Genomic DNA, 11,324 nt, shown 5'->3' on the forward strand with positions numbered 1-11,324 from the left:
GGCCAGGCATGGTGGCTCATGCTTATAATCCTGGCACCAAGTCTCTGGAGCCCAGGATTCTGAGACCAGCCTGGCTAATATAGCGAAACCCCGTCTGTCCTAAAAATACAAAAATTAGCTGGGTATGGTGGTGAATGCTTGTAATCCCAGCTACTTGGGAGGCTGAGGCAGGAGAATCACTTGAATTTGAGAGGCAGAGGTTGCAGTGAGCTGAGATGACACCACAGCACTCCAGCCTGGGTGACAGAGAATGAGACTCCATCTCAAAAACAAATGGGCCAGTCACATCCCTCTCCCAGGCCTCTGTGCAGTGGTGCCCCCACCTGCAGCTCTGTTCCCATGCTGGCCCCATGGCTCTTGCTCAAACTGTACCTTTTTAAAGTGGGCCATAGCCACACTATAGGATCCCCCGCCCACCATCTCACCACTGTTTCTTCTCTAGCATTTACCACCTAATGTATGGCTCGATGGTAAATGATGAGCAGTGGGCCATACCCAGCCCGTGGCCGGCTTCTGCAAGGCCTGCGAGAAAGAAGGGCTTTTGTGTGCTTAAAAGATTACAAAACAGGCTGGGTGTGGTGGCTCCTGTGTGTAATCCCAACACTTTGGAAGGCAGAGGGGTTTGCATCACTGAAGGTCAGGAGTTTGAGATCAGCCTCGAGTGGCAAAACCCTGTCTCTACTAAAAATGCAAAAAAATTAGGTGCAGCAGTGCACACCCCTGTAGTCCCAGCAACTCAGAAGGCTGAGGCAGGAGAATCGCTTCAACTCAGGAGGCAGAGGTTGCAATGACCTCAGATCACACCACTGTGCTCCCGCCTGGGTGACAGAGCAATACTCTGTCTCAAAAAAAAAAAGATGATTACCACACAAAAGCATGGAAATGTGACAGAGCAGAATGGCCTTCTTAAGAGGTGACTCAGGCTCTCTGCAGGGAGCAGTGCACACCCTGCTGTAGATTTCTTGGGCTTCGTGCCTGTCTGAGTAAAATTGAGCTTTCTGAAGGCAGGGGTCAGCCTCACCCACTGCGCTCCTCTGCACAGCTCCTAAAATCCTGCCTACACTAGGACCATGCTCACAAGGTCTCTATGGAGTGAGGAAGAAACCCCAGCTTCCACTCCTGTGAAATGGAGAGTGAAGAAGCCTCTGTGTGGGGCGGTCAGAGGAGTCAGTGAGTCAGAGTGTGTGGAAGCATTCAGCATTGCACCTGATATGTGGCAGGAAGGCCGGATGTGCCACTCCCAACCCTGTTACCTGGTTAGGAGGTCATACAGGTCCAGCAGGGGTTTGCAGAGCCTCTTCACTGCCCATGAGAATGTGGCCTCAGCCCAGGACAGCATCTGGTGGGCCACCTGGAGAGGGAGGGGACAGTGAGAGCTGTCTCAGTCATCAACTGCCAGCCACGCCCCATCCTTGCTTTCACTCATCAGCTCCAGATGGGCCTGGGACCCCAGTTGCCTGGCATCCTGGGCACCCAGACCTGCAGCCACCACATGGCCTCCTCTGCCTGCTCCCACCACACCTTCTCCAGGGGCCACAGCATCACCTCCAGGTAGGCATCCTTCAGTGTGGCCAGGGGCCTTGCAACAGGCAGCCACCACCCACCATGAGGCCTCTGGGCAGCTCAGAGGCCCAGCTCAGGCCTGGAGGAGATAGGGCCTGTTCCTGGGATTAAGATGGGGGGGAGGGGGAAAAGGAAAAGAGCAGCGGGCACTGGAGACTGCAGGTGAGCTGTCACAGCAGACCCGAGCTGCCTTTGCATGGCCTGCTCATAGTTTGGAAACTTGGATTGGGGGAGGGTTCCCACCACTCCTAGAAGTGATATGAAGCTCTCTGCACCTGAACTGTTCGCACAAATGTGGTTTATGCTGAACCCCTGCTTGTCTCCTAGGAGTCTGACAATGTGGTCCATGCCAAGCAGCACCTGCCAATGTGGCAGCCCCCTCTAAAAATCCTGGGTGACACAGTGCTGGGACAGCCAAGTGCATCCCATGTGAAGGCACTGGGACTGGGAGAGGACACTGGGTGCTGGCCCTGGTTCCTCCTGGACTCTGTCCTGACCCCCTTCCCTGTGCTGACACTCCTGCCTCCTCTCACTATAGTCAATCACAGGCATGAACAGCACAGTGTGCCGGGTCCTGGAGCACTCTTCCAAATTCACTGCCCTGTGGGTGGCCATGGGACTCTGGCACCGCAGAGAGGATGAGGAGGTGACATTCAACAGTCAGTCAGTGGGATGCCCACCCTGGCACTGGGCAGGGTCTTAACCTCAGATGGTGGAGAGGCCACAAGTTCCTAGTCCTGCCAGGAGGGCAGTCGGGGCAGCCGCTGTGAGCGTTTAATGACCACACGGCCACAGAGAGCTCATCATGGAACCAGAAAGAGACTCTGTGGCAGTGAGCTTCACAGAAACAAGGCTGTACACTCAAAGGAAAGCAGGGGCAGACTGAAGAAACCTAGGCAGCAGGCATAAGGGATATCATCTTGGAGACTTTGTAAGAATAAGACAGCAGAACACAAAAAAAAGAAGATTGGGCCAGGCCTGGTGGCTCACACTTATAATCACAGCACATTGGGAGGCTGAGGTGGGCAGATCACGAGGTCAAGAGATCAAGACCATCCTGGCCAACATGGTGAAACCCTGTCTCTACTAAAAATATAAAAATGAGCCAGGCCATGTGGTGCATGCCTGTAGTCCCAGCTACTCAGGAGGCTGAGGCAGGAGAATCACTTGAACCTGGGAGACAGAGGTTGCAGTGAACCAAGATCGTGCCACTGGACTCCAGCCTGGTGACAGAGCAAGACTCCATCTCAAAAACAACAACAAAAAAACCCCACAATTTGCAGGACTGGATGTGAAAAGGGGAAAAAAAGTCCAAGGTTAAGTGCATGCTGTAGAAGAACCACCACCTGTTCAGCTGCCAAGCACACCATCATTCCTAACTCAGCAACAGAACCCACCCTCTGGGAAAAACTATAAGTGAACTGCTGTTTCCAAAATGGATTTTTATGGTTGGAAATCTGTGTTTCCCAAGCCCTCCTTCCAGTCCTTGGCACTGTGACAAATATTTCTCACCCCTGGGGATGTGGGGCTGGACATGCAAAAGGGAAAGTCACCAAGGCTGAGTTTCAGCTGCCTGCATCCTTGCAGCCAGGGCCATGAGGAGTTCCCTAGCTCCCACCGTCCATGCTGGACTCACAGGGCACAGCTCTGCTGCAGTGGCCGGGCTTACCTCCATGAAGTGATTGCTCAGGGTGGGCCCTGAGTCATTCTTGAAGGTCTGGCTGACACGGAGATGCCTCTTGTTGCTGCTCTCGTCCCAATGCTTCCCATAGCTCCTCTCCAGTTTGAGGGATTCTCCTGCCTCAGCCTCCAGAAAAGCTGGGATTACAGGCACCTGCCACTACACCTGGCTAATTTTTGTATTTTTAGTAGAGATGGGGTTTCACCATGTTGGCCAGGCTAGTCTTGAACTCCTGACCTCATGATCCACCTGCCTCAGCCTCCCAAAGTGCTGGGATTACAAGCATGAGCCACTGTACCCAGTCTTTTTTTTTAAAAAAAAAAAAATTTGTTATTTATTTTAGAAACAAGATCTCATTTTGTTGCCCAGGCTGGAGTACAGTGGCACCATCTTGGCTTATTGCAACCTCTGCCTCCTGGGCTGAAGCAACCCTGGATAAATAGACATAAGACTGACCCTGAAGTGCCAGCCCTGGATCCATTCCTATATGGCTATGCTATTGAGAGCAAGTTCATCTCTTTGGGGATGAGCTCAGGGTACTCAGATCACCACTTCCCTGACTCTGGTGCTCTCTCTGGAGGTCCCACCTGGCCTGGGCACCCACCTTGTGGCTGAAGGCTGGGATCTGTGTGCAGTGGAGATCATAGCCCAGCTCCAGCCTGTAGGCACTGTCTGAGCCACTCTCTGTCTGCAGCCTCTGGGTCATGCTGCACCATGTGCTGGCTGCTTTGCCTGAGCTTTGAGGATCAATCAAGAGACCCCTGCTCTCCTCTGCCAGGCAGCCCTCCACCAAGACTCCAAGAGGAGGAGGGCTGAGCCTGGCCTCAGCCATGTCCCCCTGACCCTGTGCTCTGCTTCACCTGTCACTCCATTAGAACCTGTCCATGGGGAGGTGTTAAGAGATGGATGAATGTCCCCTCAACAGACACACCTTTTTTTTAATGAGCAGGTACTAAGTCCTACTCAGAGCCCACAGAATGATTAATGGAAAATCCTGTGGTGACAGCATATCTTAGCTCACAGAGCCACGGCCAAGTAAACAGGGCAGGCCCTGCCACCTCCAACTGCGCCACAGCCAGGCACACAAAGCCTTACCCAGGAGGCTACACTGGATCCTCAGGGAGTTGCTTCAGAGCCACCCCACTGCTGCAGCAAGCCAAGGGCATGCAGCCCAGCCAGCCCTGGCATAAACAGCTTGGCACCCAGGGTGGCCACACACTGTCCATCCTCCTCCTTCCTTTCCAGCAGTGCTGCAGGGACAGAGAGCAGGCAGGTGAAAGGGTCAGCCCCCAGGGATGAACACCCCCAGTCCCAGGCAAAGAGGGTACTGGGAAATACCCCAGAGGCCTTGGGGTTGGTGGCTCCTTGAAGAGCCAACACCTGTGCCCTGCACAGCAGGACACAGAGAGGCCTGATCATGACTCACTGCAGCCTTGACCTCCCAGGCTCAATCGATCCTCCCACCTCAGCCTCCCAAGTAGCTGGAACTACAGACATGTGCCAACACAGTGGCTAACTTTTGTATTTTTTTTTTTTTTTTTTTTTGTAGAAACAGGGGTCTCGCTATATTGCCTAGGCTGGTCTTGAACTCCTGGGCTCAAGCAATCCTCCTGCCTTGGCTTCCCAAAATGCTGGGATTATAGGCGTGGGACACTGTGCTTAGCACAAGAATAAAGTAGAATGAGGCCAGGCACAGTGGCTCTTTCTTGTAATCCCAGCACTTTGGGAGGCCAAGGCAGGCAGATTTCCCGAGGTCAGGAGTTCAAGACCAGCCTGGCCAACATAGTGAAACCCCGTCTCTACTAAAAATACAAAAAATTAATCAGGTGTGATGGCAGGCATCTGTAATCCCAGCTACCCAGGAGGCTGAGGCAGGAGAATCGCTTGAACCCAGGAGGCAGAGGCTGCAGTGAGCCAAGATTGCACCATTGCATCCAGTCCCAGCAATGGTGTGAGACTCTGTCTCAAATAAAGTAGAATGAAACAAAATCAAATAGGACAGATGACAAAAGAATTAACCACACATCATGGGTTGTCAGGTAAATTTCACCTTCTGAAGCTTCTGCTTCTGCAACACTAAAGGTCATCCAGAACACACAGGTGGAACTGGGCCAGCTGTTATGACTCCCAGACACCCACATGAGGTGGTCGACAGCCACCGCTCCAAGTGCCCCCAGCCCCGGCTCCTGTCCTTACCTTGGAATCTTTCAGAACACATAAGCGGCACACCCAGGCGCCACCACCTGGCTCTGGCACAGGGCCAGCACCTGCTCAGCCTGGGTGTGTGGGTTTAAAATTCCCAGTGTATTTTAGGCCAAAATGTTACATGTGTTTCTTATTGTGGGTGAGAATAAAAAGCCCAAAAGCTGCTATTTTAAGGTTTGTGGGGACAGTTGGAGGTTGAGGGAGGTTCTGGGGGCTCACACTGAGCCTGCATCTGTCCTTAGATGGGATGTTGATATTGAAAGGCTGGGGTGATGATGACCATCAGGAGACATTTGGTCCACACCCTAGCCTGGCCATGGAGGAGACAGGGCACAAGGGGTCTCATTGCCTACCTGTCACGTGGGCCTGGTCACTCAGCAGATGGCTCAGCGATGCAGAGAGGCCAGCTTGCTGCCGACCTGCCATGTGAGGTTCCCTGTAAAGATGACAGCACTGCCCCTGTCACCAGTTTCATCTTCAGCTGTGCCTGGAACCACTAGGCCTTGCTGACCATGGGTGGCTGTGTGTCACTCTAGCCCTGAAAAGGCCTTGGTGTCACCTGGAATGATAGGCTTGGCCAGCAGGCCCAGCCATGACCACACAAGCTGGGACTGCAGAGGGCAGGAGACAGCCCAGCTAATGGCTTTCTATGCCGATCCTTCCCCAATTTTTGTTTTTTCTTGAGATGGAGGAGTGCAGGCTGGAGTGCAGTGGTGGGATCCTTGTTCACTGCCACCTTCGCATCCTGGGTTCAAGTGATTCTCTTGCCTCAGCCGCGCAAGTAGCAGGGATGACAGGCACACACCACAGTGCCCAGCTAATTTTTCTATTTTTAGTAAAGATGAGGTTTTGCCATGTTGGCCAGGCTGATCTCAAACTCCTGAGCCCAAGTGATCTGCCCTCCTTGGCTTCCCAAAGTGCTGGGATTACGGACGTGAGCCACTGTGCCCAGCCCTTCCTCAATTTTTTAAACTCCAGATTTCTCAAAATTAGAAACCTGTGTTACAAACTCAGACATAAATACAAAGGACTCCTCTTCTCTCGTTGACAACCCCCTCGTTGTATCCCTCAGGAACACAGTGGACCGTCGCTATGGAATGTGACTAGAATCGACCCCATCTGTCACCTCCGCTGTGCACCAGCTCCAGCCCTGTTCATCTCACCTGTCTCACTGCAACATCCTCCTGGCTCTCCCAGTTCCCATCCCGCCATTGGTAACTGATCTCCACGTGGTGACCAGACATGTCCAATGATGGCACACTAGCGTTTCTTACGGTACAATCCAAAGTCCTTGAGAAGGCCAGTGAAGCCAGAACTTTTTTGGTCACTGGTGCAGACACTGGCAGGTGGGCCACGGGGACAGCTCCCTACACTCCAAGGCCCCACATGGGAGATCCTCTAGAAAGCCAAGAGCAACTACAAATGCCATCTTTTGATGGCCCCACCAACCTGCGGACACACCCCACACACCCCTCTGATAGCCACTAGCCAGTCAGTTCACCCAAAAGATGTCAAAACAATACTATTACCAGACCATCACTACTTAATGCTGTGTTTCCCTGATCCCCACCGAAGTGTGTGCAGATGTGTGTGTACAAATGTGTGTGCATCTGTGTACAGATGTATCTGTACATGGATGTGTGTAGATGTGTATGTATACAGATATATGGAAATAGATGGATATGTGTATGAATGTGTGGATATGGATGTGTGTACAGATGTGTATACATGGATTTGTCTATATGTAGATGTGTGTATGTGTATATGGATGTGTGTCAATGTGTGTAAAGATGTGTATATATACGGATGTGTGTATATGAATGTATGTGTACAGATATGTCTACATGTGGACTTAGATGCTCGCAGCTTTTCCTGATGACAGGCACATCCTAGCGCCGGCTTTCTACAGTGTGTATCAGAGGCCACGCGGTGCTGTCAGAACTTCCTCAGGGTGCATGTGAACAGGGTGAGCACAGAATTTCTCTCCCAAACCACCACACTTTGCAGTTAAAGAGAACACTAGTCACAAATGCGTCAGGTCAGCAGGTGTAAGCTGGGGCTCTCCAGGCAACCCAGGACCCAACCCCCACACACTGGGACAGGGGATGCCAAACAGAACACTTCCCACCCCAACCTTAAATCCCATAAGCTTTGAGACAAGTTGAACCCAAGCTCTGGCACTTTGCATTCATGAGCTCATCTGCCTCAGTTTCCTCATCTTGTATGGGGTTACAAAGAGGACTTGAAGAAGGGTCCTCTTGTCTGCTGAAACAGGCTCCAGAAAGTTACAGAGTGCTGGTTGTTACTGTAATTGTGATGAGTCTGGGGTGGATGGACCTAGAATTTCTCCGAAGGCAAATAAACGTTTCCAGGCTTCAGAAAGCTCTATAGGGAGCGGCAGGAAGGTCCGAGGGGAGGTACAGGCAATCGGTGCTTGCACATTTAGCAAATAATGAGGCAGAAGTCTCAGCCATCAGACAGGTGGGGCTTTAGGAGGAAGACGGCTCTCCCCTACATGGGTCTTCTCCCCACCCAGGCTGACGGTACAGGTGGAAGTGGAGAGAGTATTTATGCAGCAAGACATCCATCCTGGCTTCAGACACTCCACTCCAGGCCTCTGAGAAGACACTGGAAACTGAGGCAGAATCGGGTGATCCACTGCTGAATGTGCCCAGTGGTCATGCCTGGCAGGATCAAGTAGTCTAAAGCTGCTATTTGTACCCTGGCTGGAGTAAAGTGGCATGATCTCAACTCACTGCAACCTCCACCTTCCAGATTCAAGCAATTTGCCTGCCTCAGCCTCCTGAGAAGCTGGGCCTACAGGCGTGTACCACCACATCCAGATAAGTTTTATATTTTTAGTAGAGACCGGGTTTCACCTTCTTGGCCAGCCTGGTCCCAAATTCCTGACTTCATGTGATCCTCTCACCTTGCCTCCCAACATTTGTATATTTTTTGAAGTCACCGATCTGCTTGAAAAGGGGATAGAAGTTTTAAATCTTCTCCTCAGGATGGAGGAGACAGACACAAAACCTCAACACAATGACAAGAGCTCCAAGTGACTCACTAAGTTCCATCCAGGTACCCTTAGGTAAGAACCCTTGAAAGGCACCTACTAAGATGAAAATGAGCCTGGAAAACATATTAAGGCCTATCTCCAAAAAAAAAAAGAAAAAGAAAAAAAAAAAAGAAGGGCATGGTGGCACAGGCCTTATTCCCAGCTACTTGGGAGGCTGAGGCAAGAGGATCGCTTGGGTCCAGGTGTTCGAGGCTGCAGTGATCTAGGATCATGCCATTGCATAGAAGACCTTGTAAAAGAAAGAGGAAAGTGGGGGAGTGAGAAAAGCAGGGGGACGAGAGGGGAAAGACATGGGGGAAAAGGAGGGAAAGAGGTAGGAAGAGGAAAAGAGAGGGAATAGAGGGAGGGAGGGAAAGGAAAGAAAAGAAAAAAGAAAGGAAGAAAAGAGGAAAGAAATCAGAAAAACATACAAACCTCGTGGCCAGGGAATTCCACTGTTAAGAATTTACTCTGCAGAGAGGATGGTGTTCACCACAGAATAATCATAAGAGAGGAAACCTGGGAAAAACTCAGGAGCACTTCATTATGAAACTAGCTGAATACATTCCATTCCATGGACTATTACATGGTCATTCACACTACACGGGAGACGCTGATTTTTTTAGGTGGATATATTAACTCCACGTGCTGATTGTGTGCATAGATCATCTCAGAAAAGAATCACCAAAGAAACCCTAACAGTGGTTGGCTTTCAGGAGGGGTGGGAGAGCGGCTTTAAGGCTGCACCAGCACCAACCAATGGAACTTTTTGCAATGAGGACCATGATTCAGGGCCACCTGCAGCTGTGGAGCACCTGAAATGTGGCCCACGCAGCCAAAGAACCAAATCCTTCATTTTCTTTGATGTTAATTCATATAGATTTTTTTTTTCTTTTTTGAGATGGAGTCTCGCTCCATTGCCCAGGCTGGAGTGAAGCTGCATGATCTTGGCTCACCATGACCTCTGTCCCCCAGGTTCAAGCAGTGCTCCTGCCTCAGCTTCCCAAGTAGATGGGGTTACAGGGGCACACCACCACATCTGGCTACTTTTTGTGTTTTTAGTAGAGATGGGGTTTCACCATGTTGGTCAGGCTGCTCTCAAACTCCTGACCTCAGGTGAGCCACCTGACTTGGCCTCCAATGTGCTGGGATTATAGGCATGAGCCACCATACCCAGCCTCACTTACATTTTAATAAACATATATGCCACTGGCTGCCATATGGGAGACTCAGTTCTATGCTCTTTCATAGCTTTTGAACTTTGAATCATTTAAATGCATTGCCTATTTTTTTTTTTTCAGTCAGAGTCTCCCTGTGCCACCCAGTCTGGAGTGCAGTACTATGAATGTGGCTCACTGCAACATCCACCTCCAGGGTTTAAGTGGTTCTCCTGCCTCAGCCTCCCGAGTCACTGGAATTACATCATGCTCCACCACGCCCAGCTCATTTTTGTATTTTTAGTAGAGAAGGTGTTACACCATGTTGGCCAGGCTGGTCTTGAACTCCTGACCTCAAGTGATCCACCTGTCTCAGCCTCCCAAAGTGCTGAGGATTACAGGTGTGAGTCAGCATGCCCAGCCGCAAAGGTATATTTTTGAGTAAAAAGAGCAAGGTACAAACAAAAAATAGGGAACATCTGGGGGTGGTGGCTCATTCCTGTAATCCTAGCACTTTGGGAGGCTGAGGTGGGAAGATCGCTGGAGCCCAGGAGGTCGAGGCTGCAGTGAGCCATGTTTGCACCACTGCCCTCCAGCCTGAGTAACAGAGCAAGACCCTGCCTCAAGGAAAACTAAAATGAAAATTAAAAAAACAAAACCTAAGCATGACGATTGGGTTTTCATGCCATTGTGTGATATGTGCTTTCCTCAAAACTTGTTACGGTATCATCACATCACCCGTCTGATGTGAAAAAGAAAAAATAAAACCCAGAAACTCAAACTAAAAATATTTGCAAATCTATGGCATTATGCATTGTCCTGTGTCTCCCCGAAGGACGCTGAAGCCCTACGCCGCAGGGTCTGTGGATGCGACCTTATTTGGAAATAGGCTCTTCACATGTGATCAAGCTAAGCTGAGGTAACGAGGGTGAATCCTAATCCCGTGTGCCTGGTGTCCTTATAAAAAGGGCATGTGTGGACAAAGACACCTGCAAAGGGAAGACAATGTCAAGGCAGAGACAGAAGACCACGTACAAGCCAAGGAAGTCTGCAGGCTCTGAGAATCCAGCAGCGAGAACTGGGACAGAGCCTCCCTCACGGCCTTCACAGGAAAAACAATCAATCAAAAACCCCTTGATTTCACACTCCTGGCCTCCAGAACTGTGAGAATAAATCTCTGTGGTTGAAGCCGCACAGTTTAGGGTGCTTTGTTAAGGCAGCACTGGGAAATGAATGAAGATTTCTTGGGGCGTGCAACAACACTTCTGCAGGAAATTTGGGATGTGGCATGCTTGAATTTACAATTCATACTTTTCTCTACTCTTAATTCTTTGAGAGACAGGGTCTCACTCTGTCACCCAGGCTGGAGTGCAGTGGCACAAGCATGGCTCACTGCAGCCTCCACCTCCTGGGCTCCAGCAATCCTCTTGTCTCAGCCTCCTGAGTAGCTGAGACTACAGGCACATGCTACTGTGCCTGGCTACTATTTTAAAAATGTTTTGTAGAGATGGGGTCTTGCTATGTTGCCCAGGTTTACCTGGAACTCTTAGCCTCAAGTGATCTTCCCACCTTGGCCTCCCAAAGTTCTGGGATTACAGGTATAAGCCATTGTAACTGGCTTGTCTTTTTTCTTTCTTTCTTTCTTCTTCTTCTTTTTTTT

General features: G+C 50.5%; 1 pseudogene; it reads left to right on the forward strand.

The window, feature by feature from the left end:
• The first annotated feature begins 10,320 nt into the window (after nucleotides 1–10,320).
• Nucleotides 10,321–10,412, forward strand: LOC135268951 (small nucleolar RNA U13; annotated as a pseudogene).
• Nucleotides 10,413–11,324: the final 912 nt, after the last annotated feature.

The sequence above is a fragment of the Aotus nancymaae genome, unplaced genomic scaffold (genome assembly GCF_030222135.1).
Source record: "Aotus nancymaae isolate 86718 unplaced genomic scaffold, 86718_ANA_hifiasm-v0.15.2.pri h1tg000046l, whole genome shotgun sequence".
Lineage (NCBI taxonomy): Eukaryota > Metazoa > Chordata > Mammalia > Primates > Aotidae > Aotus > Aotus nancymaae.